Here is a 17190-nt window from a genome sequence, read left to right as displayed (position 1 = left end):
TCAATGTTGCTTTAGCTGGGGACCCCAGATTCTTCCTTTAAGGTGGATTTAAACGGAGAATCTGGGCTCCCTAGTTTAAACACCATTGAAAGTGATGCTGTTTGGGGTGGATTCCTGCATCACAGCAGCTGCCCATGGGGGGGCCCCGCAAAATTCAGGTTTTTCACGAGGCTCCATTTTCCCTAGCTATGCCTCTGGGTGGAGAGGAGGGCAGAAGGGACTGCTGGCTGGGAGCCCAGCGGGAGGAGCGGGGCAGGGGAATTTGCCACCCCTGGCCTCGGAGAGCTGCTTTTATAAGCACTGATGGTGGGGAGGCATGGCTTGGGGAGGCATGGCCATGCCCCCAGGGGCAGGTGGGGGCGGGGGCCCACCCCTGGACCTCCCCCCCCCATAAAAATCTATACCTATGTCCCTGGGCAGGACTGAGCTGGCCCAGGAAGACAGAGCACCGCCAAAGCTGCTCGCAAACCCAGGAACCAGGTCCAAAGATATCACATAGCTGGCAAATGCCAAGCAAGACCATCCCAGCCGAGGCAGCCAGAAGACGGGCAGGCCAAGCAGGATCCCACCAAGAGAGGGTGGGAACCATGGGAGGACCCAGGCCCGCCTAAAGCCATTGAGGCATGTCCTGCCCCCCAGACTTCCCAGGAGACAACCTGGTCTCTTACAGCACCCCACCCTCCTCCGGCAAAAGAGAGGCTGAGGACAAAGAGGCAGGATTTATGGGGGAAGGAACAGGAAGGGCCAGGCCCAAGGGTGGGGGTGTAAAGCAAAGAGAGGTAGGTTTAAAAAAAGATCATTTAAAATAGATCATTTGAAAATAGGTTGAAAAGGTTGGGGGCCACTACACATCCCTGCTTTCACTCCTTTATTTGTTGTAATTGGTGGACTGAGTTGTCCGTTGATGTTTAACTGTATGCAGCATGTGGTGTCATTGTACAGTTGACGAATGAGAAGAAACAGGTGTTCTATTGCCATAGCTTACGCCACAAAAGATCTCTGGGAACAGGATCAAAAGCACTCTTCAAATCAAGGAATGCTACATATAGGCTGTTTCCTTTGTGTCTACTGTATTTCTCAGCAAGATGGTATAATACAGTGCAGTTATCATACGTTGAGTGGCCCTTTGAAAATCCAATTTGCTCAGGCCCCATTAAGGTTTTACTCCATTCCAGTAGCTTCTTTTGGAGATAGGCAGCATATAGTTTCCCAGGGACTGACAAAAGGCTCCAGGCTTTCTACATAACTAGTTGGATATTTGCAGGGAATTCAAACTACAGGAGATTGTCCCCTGATCCCCCTTGAATTCCCTCACTGAAGTGTCTGTTAGAAATCAAAACCCCAGGATGCAAGCCCCCAGGAAAACATGTGTGCCACTGCCTTCTTAGAGTATGTTAATGAGCCCTGATTTACAACTTTGAGCAGTGGTTCCACACACAGGACTTAGAAAATAGCAATCACTAGACTCACCTCACTCAGCGGAAGCTCCTCCCAGTAGAACCATGTGCTGCTAGACAGCTAGAGTATGCATCAAAAGCTAGAAAGAGATATTCAGACAGACGCATCTCAAACAGATCAGGAAGCACCCACATCCACCACTTTGCCTCTTGTACCAACCCAACTCCCTTTTTAGAATCCCTCTTTGAAAGCTCCAAGATGCAAGCCCTGCAAGGATGGATGCAAGCCTCCCAGGAATCCTGTGTATCTTCTTGCCAGCCGACCTTCTTGTTTCCCCACCAGCTTGCAATCCTTTGGCCACTGAAGACGCAGGTATAGCGCCTCAGTATGCCCAAAAACTTTTAACAGATCCCTGGCAGAAATATGCCATCACTCTGCCTAAAAGCTTGCCATGTAACCTAAATATGGACTAACAGGATGGACGGTGGTTGTGAAACATTAACAGGCCCTCCAACATACTTCATGGATTTTCAGAATGACACCAAGCTATCCAAGAGGGCAATCAAGCATCCTTCCTGAGTTAATCAGCCACGATAGAATTATCTCATGTCTCTATTAGCGCAGACCCTGGAGCTGCTCCCAATGAGATAATTTGTGCTCCTCTACTAGTGCGACATAATTTTCAGAAATGAATAAAAGAAGCCCTGGACCCCAAAACTCCCTATTCCTTTTCTCCCCAACAGACTTCCGTCATCATGTTTTTTTTCCCAAACACCAGAGATCTGTATGAACAATCATAATATGCATCCCTTTTCACTTCTCAACTTCTTCCCTGATGGTCTTTCTCTCCCTCACCCCTTTCACCACTTTTTTTGCCAGGTAGGTTCACTTCCTAAACATTCTTTCCTGTCTTGCACTACATAGCTCCTTCCAAGAAGCTGAAAGTTCCTTCTCAAAATCCCACCTGAGTACCACCCTATTGTCTCACTTTATCTCTTACCCACTCTGGCATAATCCTCAGCTTGGCATTGTGCCTCCCCAGCCCTCTTCGCTAAATCTGCTTTCCCCAAGCTCTCCTGACTTCTTCTGCTCTGCCTCATGCAGACAGCACTCTAAAACCCCAACATTTAAGTCTCTTTTTCCTCTTTTCTCACTTTGTGATACCATCATGCAAACATACACACAGTGGAAGGTTTAACAGATTTTCCACATAACTGTAGAGTATTCATTTGGGCAAATTTATTTTTATTTTATTTAACTTGTATGCTGACCTTCCCCTCACAGGTTCAGGGCAGCTTTCTAAATATTATAGACAATAAAAACATAACTGGGCAATGTTACTTTAACTTTTTTCTTTTATTTAATTTCTACCCTGCCCTACCCCAGCCAAAGGACGAACTCAAAGCAGCTTACAACCCATCAGTACAAAATGCACAAATCAAATTTCAAACATAGTTAATACAATACAAATAAAATAGTTGAAATGACGCAACTTAATCAATAAATAGTTAAAATTCGAAATATATGCAAAACTGATACTTCATCCTTCTCCATTCTATTTCCCAAATGGGGATATAATCTATATAATGTTGTGAATCCGTTTATCGTTTGAATGCCTTTTTTTCTGTACCTTTTCACTTGTCCTCATCAATAAAAATGATTGCGTTGAATTAGAATTGCTGCTTCCTTATTTGCCACAATATAATTTGCAAACATGCCAGTTGAAACAGAGACTGAAACACTCGTAAAGGCCATGCATGTTTTCTTCTTTTCAAGTTACCGTATATACTCGTGTATAAGTCGACCCGCATCTAAGTCGAGGCACATATTTTTACCACAAAAAACTGGGAAAACTTGTTGACTCGCGTATAAGTCGAGGGTGGAAAATGCAGCAGCTACTGGTAAATTTCAAAAATAAAAATAGATACCAATAAAATTACATTAATTGAGGCATCAGTAGGTTAAATGTTTTTGAATATTTATTTCAAAGAGAAGCGGTAAACTGGCTCTGTAAGTGGAAAAGAAGGTCAACAAGAACAATATGGTCTCAACAATAACTTTAAAAGTACAAAAACCTTAGCTTAATAAGCAACCAAGCTAAAACACAAGAGTTAAAATTCTTCAAAACTGGATTCCTCCTCCTCATCTGTATGTCCAAATGTAACCTAACTTAGATTTTAAGAGGGATATTATCAGAAATGGAAAATCTACTATTAGCTTCCATTGTAAACAATGGGGGACCCCCTTTGGGGATCAATAACTTTGGATCCCCTGACCCAAACTTTACCAAACCTGGCTGGTATCATAAAGAGACTCTCCTGATGATACCAGCCAGGTTTGGTGAAGTTTGGTTCAAGGGGTCCAAAGTTATAGACCCTCAAAAGGGTAGCCCCATCTACTACTAGTGCCCATTGAAAACAATGGGGAATGGAGACACCTCCTTTGGGAGTGCACAACTTTGGACCCCCTGAACCAAACTTTACCAAACTTGGCTGGTATCATCAGGAGTGTTGTCTGAGGGTACCCTGAAATTTTGGTGCCACTAGGATAAAAACTGCAACCCCTGCTGGCCAGCAAAGTAAAAACACACAAAAAATAATGACCCGCATATAAGTCGAGGGGAGCTTTTTCAGCATTAAAAATGTGCTGAAATTTTTGACTCATACATGAGTATATAACGATATTCAAGGGTTGTGCGACCTGATGCCCAATGTAAACATACCCCACTATATCCGTCCTTTCCTTTCCATGATCAAGGTAGTGAAAGCCTGTTAGCTATAGGGAGCGTGTTTGCAAAGCAAAACAAAAACAAAAAAAAACCCGCAATACTTTCCTGGTTTCTGTCATGAATTGAAAGTAGCCCAAACACACAGCCCAGTGACAGATAAGTGACTGCCTTGAGGACCCTTTCTTGGATTGCTTCAGTCCCTGCAGTCCACGAGCGATTGCTGGGGAATTTGCCACTCGATACACAGGAAAACTAAACAGCTCTTGACTTGTTTTTATTTTCTGAAATCTGCCACTACTTCTACTTCTATCTTCTCTGCAAAGCAAAGAGCGAGGCACTGGCTTAGCAAGGCTTTTGTGATTCCCTGGTGCACATCACAGACTGAGAGGGACGTGGGGAGGGGTGAGGCCATGCTGCAAGACTTGCTTGACTTAACAGAGTATGACAGGTCTCTCCGGCAGTGAAAAGAGTAGAGTCAGTCTCTGCCTTCCGAAAAGGATCAGGATGGGGAAGCGTAAGCCCACTAGAACAAAACGACCCTTCTACAACCAGCTTTGTGCACTCAATTTAACTCATATGATATAAACAGACCCTTGTTTTTTTTAAAAAAAAATGGCTCTGGTAAGATCTGATTCCTTCCTTCATCGTACCAGCTTTCAATGATCCCATAAAGTTAGACCGTCTATAGAACATGTGCCTTTTGAGACAAGAAAGTTTTGCAAACCCCATTCCCCCAGGTTCCAGTAGCTCGGAGCACTCTGTGGCTGTCCCAGGCCCCTAATGGACGATGTGCTGACTGTCCTGCTTCCCTCACAGGAGGGTTTGTCTAACTTCTCTCTGGAAATGACTTGCTGTTACCAACATCTTGAAGAGTATCTCCTGCTGGAAGGATTCTTCCAGTACTCTTTACTGTGTTGCTGCTTAAAGTCTCTGCCTAGTTGCTTTGTTTCTCCCCTTGTTTCTATACAACTATCCACGGCCCCTCCCCTGTTACTGCTGTTTGGAAGCATGACGGACTCAGGTAAGGTATAGGCACCAAGATCATTCTTCCAGCATTTCAAATTCAAAGAACATTTCATAAACTCATAAAAAGTATGCACATGATCTCTACAAGTAACAGATTGATCAGCTTATAAAGAGAAAATGAAAACATTTATTTATTTGTTTGTTTATAGTTTGCATTTTTCACTTGGACTCAAGGTGGATTACATAAAGCAAGTTAATACAATTGACAGGATGGGGCATTCAAGGAACAATGCAATAGGAATTAGGGTTGTAGATCCAACCAGAAGTCTAACAACAGAACTGATGCAAAGCGTAATAATTAATATGACAAATGATGCAAAAATTGCATAGTGGGATCCTATTCCAGCAAACTATAACGGTAGTAGAGACCGCAGACCCTAATAATTAAAGTAACAATGTAAAACAGTTAATACAGTGAGACTCTATTGCCTATGTAGAAAAACCCTCTTGAATAATTCTGGTTTGCATTTTGCAGAAAGCTGGGATACTGGGAGCCTTCCTGACCTTTTCAGTCAGGCCATTCCATATGATGGGGCCACAATGGAGAAGATGTTTATGGGCAGTTATTGATTTTGCCCATTTACAAGTTGGCACCTGCAGAAGGCCCTGCCCCAATCAGCTAATTTGTTGTGGCAGAGCATGGGGGGAGTGATGGGCTCACAGATATGAGGGCCAAAAATAATGCAGGTCTTTGATAGTCAATACTTTAAACTGAGACCAGTAACTGATGGGCAGCCACTGAAGTACCTGCAGGACCAAAGTGATATGCATGCTTTCAGAGGTGTACAGAGAGAAAATGGTGCCTGGAAACAACATGGTCTCCAGGCGCCCCCCTCCCCCACTCAGGGGGGAGCTCAGTGGGTGTGGCCGTTTTCCCTGCAGCCTGGCTGCTGCTCTCCCCAGAGCCTGGGGAAAGCAGTTGCCAGCCTCCAGCTATGTGCTTTTAAAAGCACAGAGGCTGGGGCGGGGCTCAGTGTGGGGCTCTGCCCCCAAGGCCCCCCCCCTGGGCTCACTGCAACCCGGTTGCTCTCTCCCCAGAGCCTGAACAGCCTCCAGCCTCCAGCTACGTGCTTTTAAAAGCACGGAGGCTGGGGACGGGGCTCGGGGTGAGACTCCACCCCCAAGGCCCCCCACTGGACTCACTGCAGCCCAGTTGCTGCTCTCCCCAGAGCCCTGTTGCTGCTCTCCCCACACACCCCAAGCCCTGCCCCCTGCCCTCAATGCTTTTAAAAGCATGTTGCTGGAGGCCTGGCAACTGCTGTCTCCAGACTCTGGGGAGAGCAGCAGCTGGGCTACAGGGAGCCATGGGGAAGGGGAGGGGGAGGGCTCCTCCACACATCCCTGGATGCTGGCTCCTGCAGAAGCTGGCTTGCTGGAAGGCCGGGAGGGGGAGGGGGAGGGGGCGCTGGCTACGGGCACACATCTTTGGTCACATGGGGGGCCCTCCAGCGCCCCCATGTGTCTGAAAGGTGTGCACCTGGTGACATGGGTATCCCCATATCTCTAGGTCAGTATGCCTCTGCCTGCTCTCTCTAGCTCCAGATAATAGCCCAGCCACAGCATTCTGCAACAACTAGATAGAGCTTCCAAAATGATTTTTTTTAATTATAAATAATTTTATTAACAAGTCAACATAAATCGCACATACATTGTTTGAGTGCTTTTTAAAAAAAATTATTACAAACGTCATTCTATTCGATAAATCATATCTACTTCCTTGTTTTTTCCCTGATACCTTTTTTCATTAAGTGACATAACACATCATCTTTAAAAAGAAAAACTTATATAACATATCTTCCTTACTATTCTGCTAATTTTCTTTTATATTTTTTTCCTCTGTCCTATATTAATTAAGCAGTATCTTATTCTAACTTCCTACTAGCTTCATTCCTATAGTGTAGAAATTATATTTTACCTTACTCAAAACTTACTTCTTCTCTTAACTTCAAAATATTTCTGTATAATCCAACTCATATTTATATTTACATTTATGTTCTTACATCTATTTACATAAAAAATAAAATATATAAATAAGTAATCTTTACATGTTTAGATCTTGCCTTTTGATTTAAATAGAACAATAACTCAAAATCTCTTTACATTCTTTCCTAATTTTCATATATTTTAAGAACGGAGACCAGTCTTCAATAAAGTCCTTATTCTCCTTATTTTTCAATAAGGATGAAAGTTTATCATTTGCTGAATAGTCCGTAAGGGCATTCAACCAGTCTTCAACTGCAGGCACCTGCTCCGACTTCCAGTTCTTGGCTATCAGTATCCTCGCTGCTGTAGCCATATATAACAAGAGTTTTTTATATTTCAGCGTGTTTCTTACACTCTTATCCAAAATACTAAGTAACAAAAATTCTTTAGTCAACTTAAGTTTTGTATTCGTAATTCGCTCTATCATATCCTGAACTTCTGTCCAGAATCCTTTTATTTTTTCGCACCCCCACCATATATGTTCATATGTTCCCACCACCTTCTTACATCTCCAACACCTGTCGGATTCGCTCTTATACATTTTGGCTAATTTAGCCGGGCACAAGTGCCACCTGTAGAACATTTTAATCCAGTTCTCTCTTAAATTAATATTTTGTGTAAATTTGATATCTTTCCACAAATTGTCCCATTCCTCTAATTCAACCGAGCGCCCTAATGACTGTGCCCAGATGATCATATTATTTTTTATTCTCTCTGATTCCGTTTCCTTTTCTATTAACACAGTATATACTCTTTTTATTGCGCCTTTCTCATTTTTAAACAACGCTTCCCATAATTCGCAGTTGTTTAGATCAAATCCCATTTGAGCATCTTGCAAAAATTTGTCTTTCATTTGAAGATAGAGGAACCATTGACACTGTTGGCCTTCTACTATGATTTCTCCTCTTTCCTTCATCTTCCATTTGTTGTTATTTTCTATGACTATATTCTTATATCTGATGGGATTAAGTACCTCGTTCATTTGTCTTAGGGATATAGCCTCCTGCGGGGATATCCACCAAGGTGTCTTTATATAGGTTGAATTTTTATAACTTTCCCAAACCATTCTCAATGCTTTCCTTACATAATGATTGTCAAATTCCCTGTTTACCTTGATTTTACCATACCATAGATAGGCATGCCACCCATATATTAGATCATACCCCTCTACATTCAAGATTTGTTTGTTTTCTAGTCCCATCCACTCCTTTATCCACAACATGGCCGCCGCTTGATAGTATATTTTCATGTTTGGCACTCCTAGTCCTCCTCTCTCTTGCCTATCGCAGACATTTTTATAATTAATTCTCGGTTTTTTGTTATCCCAGATAAATTTTTGTAGGTCTTTTTTCCATTGTTGGAAGCATTTGTTATTCGTTATAATAGGGATCATTTGAAAAAGAAAAATCATTTTTGCCAAAATATTTTGTTTGACTGCTGCTATTCTGCCCAACAGTGTTAGTTTCAGCTTAGTCCACCTAATTAGCTCTTTTTGCACTCCTTTCCAAACCATTTCGTAATTATTCTTAAAAAGCAAAATATTCTGTTTTGCCAATACTATACCCAAGTATTTAACTTTACTTACTATTTTGTAATTCATAATTTGTTGTAATCTCTCTTCCGTCTGTTTTTTCACATTAAATAACATTATATTGGATTTGTTTTCATTTACTTTAAGACCAGAGATTTCGAACTCTTCTAGAATTACTTTCAGAGATCTAATTGATTCTAATGGGTGTTCACACATCACTATTATGTCATCAGCGAATAATCTTATTTTATATTCCAATTTATTAATTTTAATGCCGCTAATATTCTCATTTTCCTTAATTTTGGTTGCTAATAGTTCTATAGCAAATACAAATAAAAGCGGGGATAAGGGGCAACCCTGTCTTGATCCATTTCTAATATTTATTGCTGCTGAGAGTTCGTCATTCACTCTTATCTTTGCTACTTGGTTTACGTATATCGCTGATATCCATTCTACAAAGTTGTCCCCACACCCCGCCTTCTTTAAAGTTTTAATCATATATTCCCAGGAAATTGAGTCAAACGCCTTTTCCATATCTAAAAAAATTAGGGCAGCCGGCTTTTCAATTCTTTTGTTTAAATATTCAATTATATCTACTACAATCCTTATGTTATTCCTCATAAATCTGTTTGGGAGGAATCCATTTTGTTCCACCCCTATCACTTCCATTAGTACCTCTTTAAATCTTTGTGCTAGTACTGACGCAAAAATTTTGTAGTCTGTATTCAGGAGTGCAATGGGGCGGTAGTTTTTAACTGATGTTAGGTCCTGTCCTTCTTTTGGCAACACTGTGATCACAGCTTCTTTCCACGAGTTGGGTATTTGTTTTTTATCTATAATATTATTTATTACAGCTTGTAGCATTTTGGCCACTTGTTCTTGATATACCTTATAAAATAAGGCCGAAAATCCATCAGGACCTGGTGCTTTCCTCTCTTTTAATTTATTAATGGCTTTTATTATTTCCTGATAAGAAATTTCTTTGTTTAATATTTCTCTATGGTGGTCATTTAATTTTATTTTACAATTTTCCTGTAAATATACCTCTATTTTCTCTTCTGCTATTTTTGGTGCTTTATACAATTTTTCGTAATATTCCATGAATTTCTTCATTATTTCTGACTGTTTTGTAAAACTGTTATCCCCTTCTTTTAAGAGGGTTATTCTTTTTCTTTGCTTTTCCTGTCTTAATCGCCAAGCAAGCCAGCGCCCTGATTTGTTAGCATTTTCAAAATTATTTAATCGGGCATATTTTAGTTTTTTCTCCATCTCAATTACTATTAACATAGACATCTGGTTTTGCATATTTTTCAGTTCTGTTCTTAACTTACTATTTTTTGGTTCTTTCTGTATTTTTTCTTCCCATTCTTTCATTTGTTCTTGTAATTCATTCTCTCTTTTTACCTTTTCTTTTTTCCATCTACTCCCTTCTTTTATGAAAAAACCCCTCATGTAGGCTTTGCATGTCTCCCAAACAATGCCGTCTTCCACTTCTCCTGTCAGATTTTCTTTTATAAAGTAATCCAATTCCTTTCTTCCCTTCTCTAAACTTACATTTTTAAGTAAGTATTCGTTTAATCTCCATTGTTTAGGCATTGTCTGTTTACTTATTGTCCATGATAACGCATTATGATCTGATAACCATTTTGGTAAGATTTCTATCTTTTTAGTTAAGACATTTAATTTCTTTGTTCCTAGTATCATATCCAGACGTGCAAAGGATTTAAAAAAATCCGATGTATACGTATATTCCCTTGCGTTACCATTATGCATCCTCCAAATATCCTCTATAGCTAGATTTTCTTTCATAATAAAAAAAGTTTCAGGTAATTTCCCCTTAACCTTTTTTCTTCTATCTGAAACTTTTTTATCCATTTGTAAAGACATTACCCCGTTCCAATCACCCATTAGACACATATTTTCGTATTCTAAGTCCATTAATTTATCAGACAAGTGTTTAAAAAATACTCCTTTCTTCTCATTTGGAGCATATACCCCAACCAACAGCAGTCTTTCCCCAAACCAGTCCACTTCTACTGCTATATACCTCCCCTCTTCATCATTCAGCACTTCCTTAGGATTGTAGTGATCTTTAATATACAACACTACTCCTTTCTTTTTTTTCTTATTCGCTGAAATAAAATTCACTCCCAACTTATTGTTCTGCAAATAATGTTCATTTCCTTTTTTTATGTGAGTCTCTTGCAAACATACCCAGTCGGGTTTTTGCTTCTTTAAATAGTGAAATAATTTTTTCCTCTTTTGTGGAGCATTAGCTCCATTTATGTTCCATGAAATTGTTTTGACCTCTGACATGATTCAGTAAATAAATAATAAATAAATATATAAATAGGTAATTATTAATAAAGTTAATTGAACCTTTGTATCGGCGCCTTATATAAGTCTTTGAGTTCCATTTTTAGTTTTTTCAAATAGTCCACCGCCTGTTGTTCATTGGCAATTCTGATTCTTTTTGAATGGTAGAATACCATTAAGCCTTCCAGATGATCCCATCTGAATCTTATGTGATTTTCTCTCAAAAACCTTGTCAGTTGTTCGTATTTTCTTCTTCTATTCATTATTTCTGTTGGAATTTCCTTCAAAATTAGTATTTCTTTCTTGTCTATTTGCATTTTAGTCTTTGAGTTTTTGATCAATATTTCGTCTCTTGTTCTCTTTCTTGAGAAGAAGACTAGTATATCCCGGTCATGCGACCTTTCATCTTTTCCTTTATAGCTCAGTCTAATTACCCTTTCGATATCTTCTTCAATTACTTCTTCCTCCATGTCTAGGTATTTAGCCACGTTATTAATAATCATTTTTCTCACCTCTTCTTTTTCTCTTTCCACGACTCCTCTGAATCTCAGTATCTTCTCTTTCTTCTGTACCTCTAATAATAACATTTGATCTCTCATTTTGTTAATCAATCCTTCTTTTTCTTGCCAATCCGCCTTCAGCTCATTTATTTCCTCTTCCATTGCCTTATGCTGTTGTTCCATCCTTCTCACTTTTATGTCTATTCCTTTTAAACATTTTATTTCTTCTTTCAAAACACTTAATTCATTCACCATTTTGTCACAATTCGAATTCATTTTATTATAATTTGCATTCAATGTAGTTAATTTATCCTCCATGTCGTTAAACCTTGAACTGGTTTCCTTCTGTATGTTTTTCAACATTTCCATCATTTGATCCATTTTATCCGCATCCACTCTCTCCACTTTATCTGGGATACTATTCTTTCTTGTGCCTTTTGACATTTTGTGAGCCTGATTGACCTCTCTTGAAGTGGCCTCCAAATCTGTCACTGTCCCTTTAAGCAGGCAAAGTTTACTATCCACGCACCCAGCCGGGAACGCTTCACTTTTTAGAACTGGCCTCCAAATCTGTTACTGTCACTTTAAACAGGCAAAGTGTACTATACACGCACCCAGCCGGGAACGCTTCACTTTTACCTAGGCAAAGTCTCTGGCTTTCCCCCTTACTATTCTTTTGGTTCCGTTTGAGTGTTCATTGCAGTAGAACAGACTGCATTCCACACTTGGGGGAAGCTTTCAACTCCGCCCTTCAGAGCCTTTGTTCACTATCTTTGTAAATTGGTTTAGTTCGTATGATTACTTCCCCTCCTTCCGTTTCTCCGCCCACACTCTTTTGTTCTTCCTTAAATGTCTAGTTGGATTTATTTACTGCTAGTTACTTGCGTTTTTAATTTCTTTTGGTTGGTGAAGTAGACGCAGCCAATTCCTCCCTTCTGTGACCAAAATTGTCCGCTGTAAGACCAGCCGCTTTGCCGCTCGTCTATCCGCCGCCTCAGCTCCTCGCCCCTCCCGCCAACGCTGCGGTTCGTTTCTCCCGCTCGTTCCTTGTGGGCTTGGAACGCCGGCAGAAACTCTTTGCGGACACGCCGTCCTCAGACCCCCTCTTTTCCAGGTGGTCTCGCTGAGCCTTCCAGAGCCCCCCCTCTTTCTGGGAGTCAGCTCCTTAGCTCAATCAAAGGTGAAAGAGAGGAATTTCGCGGAGCGCCAAGGCACCCGCCCGTTCGCACCAGCCGCCAAACCGGAAGCTCCCTAGAATCACCTCACTTCCAAAATGATTTTTATGGGAGACCAATGTACAGTGCATTAAAATAGTCTGGTCTTGATGTCACCATGGCATGGATCCAGGTTGTCAGATCAGCCCTATCAAGATAAGGGACCATCTTTGTGGCTAGGCTGGAAAAAAAAGACTTTTTCAACTGTAGTAACTTGATTCTCCAGTGACAGTGTTGGGCACCGTATAACCTAAAAGGCTCTTAATTGAGCCAGCAATCAGCTGAACTTCATCGGAAGTGAGTAACATTATGTCCTACAAGATCTCTGCCTTCTCAACCACCCTTACTAATGTCTTTCCAGGCTTCAGTTTCAGTTTGTTCACTTTTAGCCACAACAACCAGGTAGTGATTCTGGCCCTCTACCAGACCACCAGGTGATTTGGATAAGGATATACAGAGATGTGTATCATCCACCTATTTACAACATCCGTTCCCAAAACTATGAATGATTTGTCCCAAGGGCCTTATGTAGAGATGGAAAAGCATGACAGATAGAACTGAGCTCTATGGAACTTCACAAGATAGGTCCCACATTCAAGGCAGCTGATCTCTAACAGCACCCCTTTGAGTCTGATCCATGAGGAATGATTTGAACCAATTCAGAGCACATTCCCTTATATCTACTTCTGCCTCCAAGTGCTTCAACAAGCCTAATCCTAACTCTATGCACATCCTAATGATGCTGTTATTAGGATAGGATATCAACTCTTGAGGCTATAGTGATTTCTAAGTTGTGCATTACCTCTGTTCTCCGTTTCAGGAGAACAGTTTGTCCCTTGACACGTGGTCAAGCTGGAGTTGTGGCTTGGCAAGTTGATGATGCTCCCAGTAAGAGGCAAGCAGATGAACACAACTACGGTGCATTCTAGAGAATTTATAATAACCCTTTTGGGAGTCCTTCCCCTCTCTGAGCTTGGGAGATGGTCTGCTTCCCGTCGTTTTCCTTCGGCCAGCCTTTCACCAGCACTGAAGCTTCTGGAGCAAGTGGAGAGTGCTCTAACTATTAAAAAATTGAGGAACATTCTACGGGGGAGGGCAGTTCTTCAACTCTGGAAGTTTCATGTGTGACCTGCTGTTCTTACAAATACTGTATATTTCAGTCAATATTCCTTCCAATGCTGCAGTATTTCTCTGATTAGCAAAGATAACAAAGGTGCCAACTGAGATTTCCAATGAAAGAGTCTCACCCAGCGTGATATTGCAATATAATTCTGAATTAATGGCACAGAACTACTCTTTTCCCTATCAAGTGTGTATTACCATTGGGTTGCTTCATTTCCTTCTCAGAGGCATGGGGGGCCATTTTCACTGATGGCATTGTGGGTGGGGGTGGAGATCAGGGATGCTATATTTAGCAGCTTCCGCATTTTGTCGCATTTATTTTCTAAAAATACTTAAATGCACTTCTTATTTTAATGTAAGGGAAGAAAATCAGCGTTTCTCTCTTTTATCATACGATTATCCTGATGACGAGAAAAGCAGAAAATTGCAATTTGAGATTCCTTGACAGTTCCCTGCAAAGTGTTAAGCTCTTAAGTTTCTGAGTCTGGTGAATTAAAAAAAAAACTATAGAAAGAGCACAACAGAAAAAGAGTCAACCAACCAGATGGGTTAAGTCAGTAGGAAAGTGAGAGCTCTTTCGTACAGCTAGCACAGCAAAAGACATGAGATTGTTCACCTGGGCTGAATACCAGATTAATCCAAATATTTGAATACCTGACCCAGTTTGATAGGCTTTACTTTTAGCCTGGGGCAGGGGGAAGCCCCATTGGGGAGGCCAAATGGCCTGATCCTATTTTGTGCTGAAGTGGCACAGTGACGCCAGGTATCCTGGGTGAGAAAGAATGCATACAGTCATCTCCAAGTCCTGACCATGAGATGCTCCCCTTCCCCATGGCTGAATCATGTAAAAGATTTTGAAGAATGTTTAATGAATAGCGACAAACAGCCCTGACCTGGATCACCCCAGGGTAGCTAGATCCCTGTCAGAACACAGAAGATAAACAGAGTTGATCCTGGCAAGTATTTGGATGGGAGACCTCCAAGGTATAATGTGGATGCAGGCAATAGCAAACCACCTCATCTCTTGCCTTGAGAACCCTATGGTGTCCCCCAGAGGCATATCTACAGAAAATGGAATCCGAGGCAAGCTCTCACACTGCACCCCCTCAACCTCTTGTGATCTAGATGTTATGCTCCTATTGATACACCCGAAGATTGCATTAGCCTTTTTTGTTGCTGCATCACACTGGATGCTCATATTTAACTTACTGTCCAGCCATACCCCAAGATCTTGATCATACACACTGCCACTCAGTAATGTATCCCTCATTCCGACAGAAAGAGGGGGAAGGGAGAGAGAAAGAGGAAGGAAGAGAAAGGAGGAAAGAGAGAGAAAAGAGGACAGAGAGAAAGAAGGGGAGGGAGAAAAGGGGGAAGAAGGAGCTTTGGTGGTGCGGACTGTGGGAAATGTCACCCATGTACCTCCCCCCACTGCTGCCCCCTCTTCAAAAAAAAAGCCTGTGGTTTTAAATTAAGCTTAACTTACTTCTCGGTGAGCAGCACTGCAGCCAAGAAGAGAATGGGGGTGAGAACAGGTCCGGAAGGGTGCTCTTTCCCTGGCCTTGTCCCTGCCCTCAGTCTCTTCCCAGTCACCACTTGCCTAGAAGTAAGCTAATCTTAATTTTAAAGCAAACAGGATTTTTTTTTCAGCAGTGGCAATAGGCGGGTCATGGGCCACTTTTCTCCCCCCACTTTTCTCCACCACCAACCAAAAAAAACCCTCTCATTGATTTAAAATTAAGGTTAGCTTACTTCTAGGTGATGTGGTGGGGCGAGATAATCAGGGTGAAGGCTGTTCCTGACTCCCCCAATGAGAGTCTACGGCTTGAGCTCCTCCCCTCCCCACCCTTTGGTTATGCATCTGGTGTCACTGTACGTAAGCTGTGGCATGATGGGGTGGGGGAGAATAATGAGCATGAAATACATAGACTCATCGTGAATTTCCCTAAATATCTGTGATGAAGTTGTATCCTGTAACTCCAACAGGCAAACTCACACCAGCATGATAGATAGCTTTGATCTCCTGGATGGAGAACCGGAACGCCTATGCAAATTTACCAGTAAGCAAATGGTCAAAACATCAAAGCCTAGATTGCCTCATGGCAGGGAGGGTAGTTTTCCTGGGAAGTGTGGACAAAGGCTTGGGGAGATTCCACCTCGGGACTTGGCCAGAGAACCATCTCTGGCCCAGGGGCTCCCGAGATAAAAACAAAGGAATCAAAAGGAACGTGCTGTGCTAACAAATCTATGTAAAAGGATCTTTTTATTATTTTCATTTGAAATAAAGCCTTTGAAACTCCGCAGTTTGGAGTGTTTGGTTGGAGAATGCTAGATTGGAACCACCCCCGCCCCCCAATCTTGATCTCATGACAATATATTACTTTCCTGACCTCCTCCATCATTTTTTCATGTGTAAGGGTGTCCAAAAAACCCATATTCATAGAATGATCTTAGACAACCTGGCATTTAACCCACAATGAACCAGCCATATGCGTAATGGAGATTTTTGGGGAGATGTGTTTTTGTTTCTGTCCTCCACTTCACTGTGCCCAGCCAGCCAGCCAGTAAATCGTTCTTCAACATCACATTCTTCAAAATCACATATGGACATTTCAGGAATTCTATAGTGCTCCCCACCATGGAGTTCAGGTGTGGAAAGGGGCCTTGGGCAGCCCTTCCCTTCTACAGCAGAACCAACTCACCCAGTCCATCTGCTCAGCTGGTCTCTTTCCCTATCTTTCCCTCTGTTCTTTGTAGACACCTCTGTCAGACATACACAGTGGTGGGATTCAGCAGGTATCTACAAAGAAACAGAGGGAAAGAGGGGGAATGAGACCAGCTGAGCAGATGGGCTGGGTGAGTTGGCTCTGCTGTAGAAGGGAAGGGCTGCCCAAGGCCCCCTCCCACACATGATTCCTTCACTGTTTCTCTAGGCTTCTCTAGCAACTCTAGCCTAAGCCTGTGTTTTTTGGACAGAACCCCATTGTTCTTATAGTGATTCTGAAGCTGCTATTTCTCCAGTGACTTTGCAGTGGTTAGGATTGCTGCTAGCACCAAAATCAATGAAATTTACTTCCTGATAAGAAGACACAAATCACCAGAACTGTTTAGTTGGAGAGGAGGGAGAGAGAAGGAATGTTCTTTTTTTCCTGATGCTGATGTTGCATTCAGAAGTGAAAGTACCGGTAGGCTAAAAGTAAACTGATAGTTTCCTCCCTCCTCTTCACTTATCTGTGCTCTGATGGTGGGGGCATAGGGTTGCCAAGTCTGGGCTGGGAAATTTGAAAGGCAGAGCCTGAGGAGGGCAGGGTTTGGGGAGGGACTTCAATGGAGTTTAATCCACCTTCCCAAGATGCCATTTTCTCCAGTATC

This window comes from Sphaerodactylus townsendi, linkage group LG02 (genome assembly GCF_021028975.2).
Source record: "Sphaerodactylus townsendi isolate TG3544 linkage group LG02, MPM_Stown_v2.3, whole genome shotgun sequence".
Classification (NCBI taxonomy): Eukaryota; Metazoa; Chordata; class Lepidosauria; order Squamata; family Sphaerodactylidae; genus Sphaerodactylus; species Sphaerodactylus townsendi.
The sequence above is the reverse complement of the archived record's forward strand: the minus strand, read 5'-3'. Positions refer to the sequence as shown.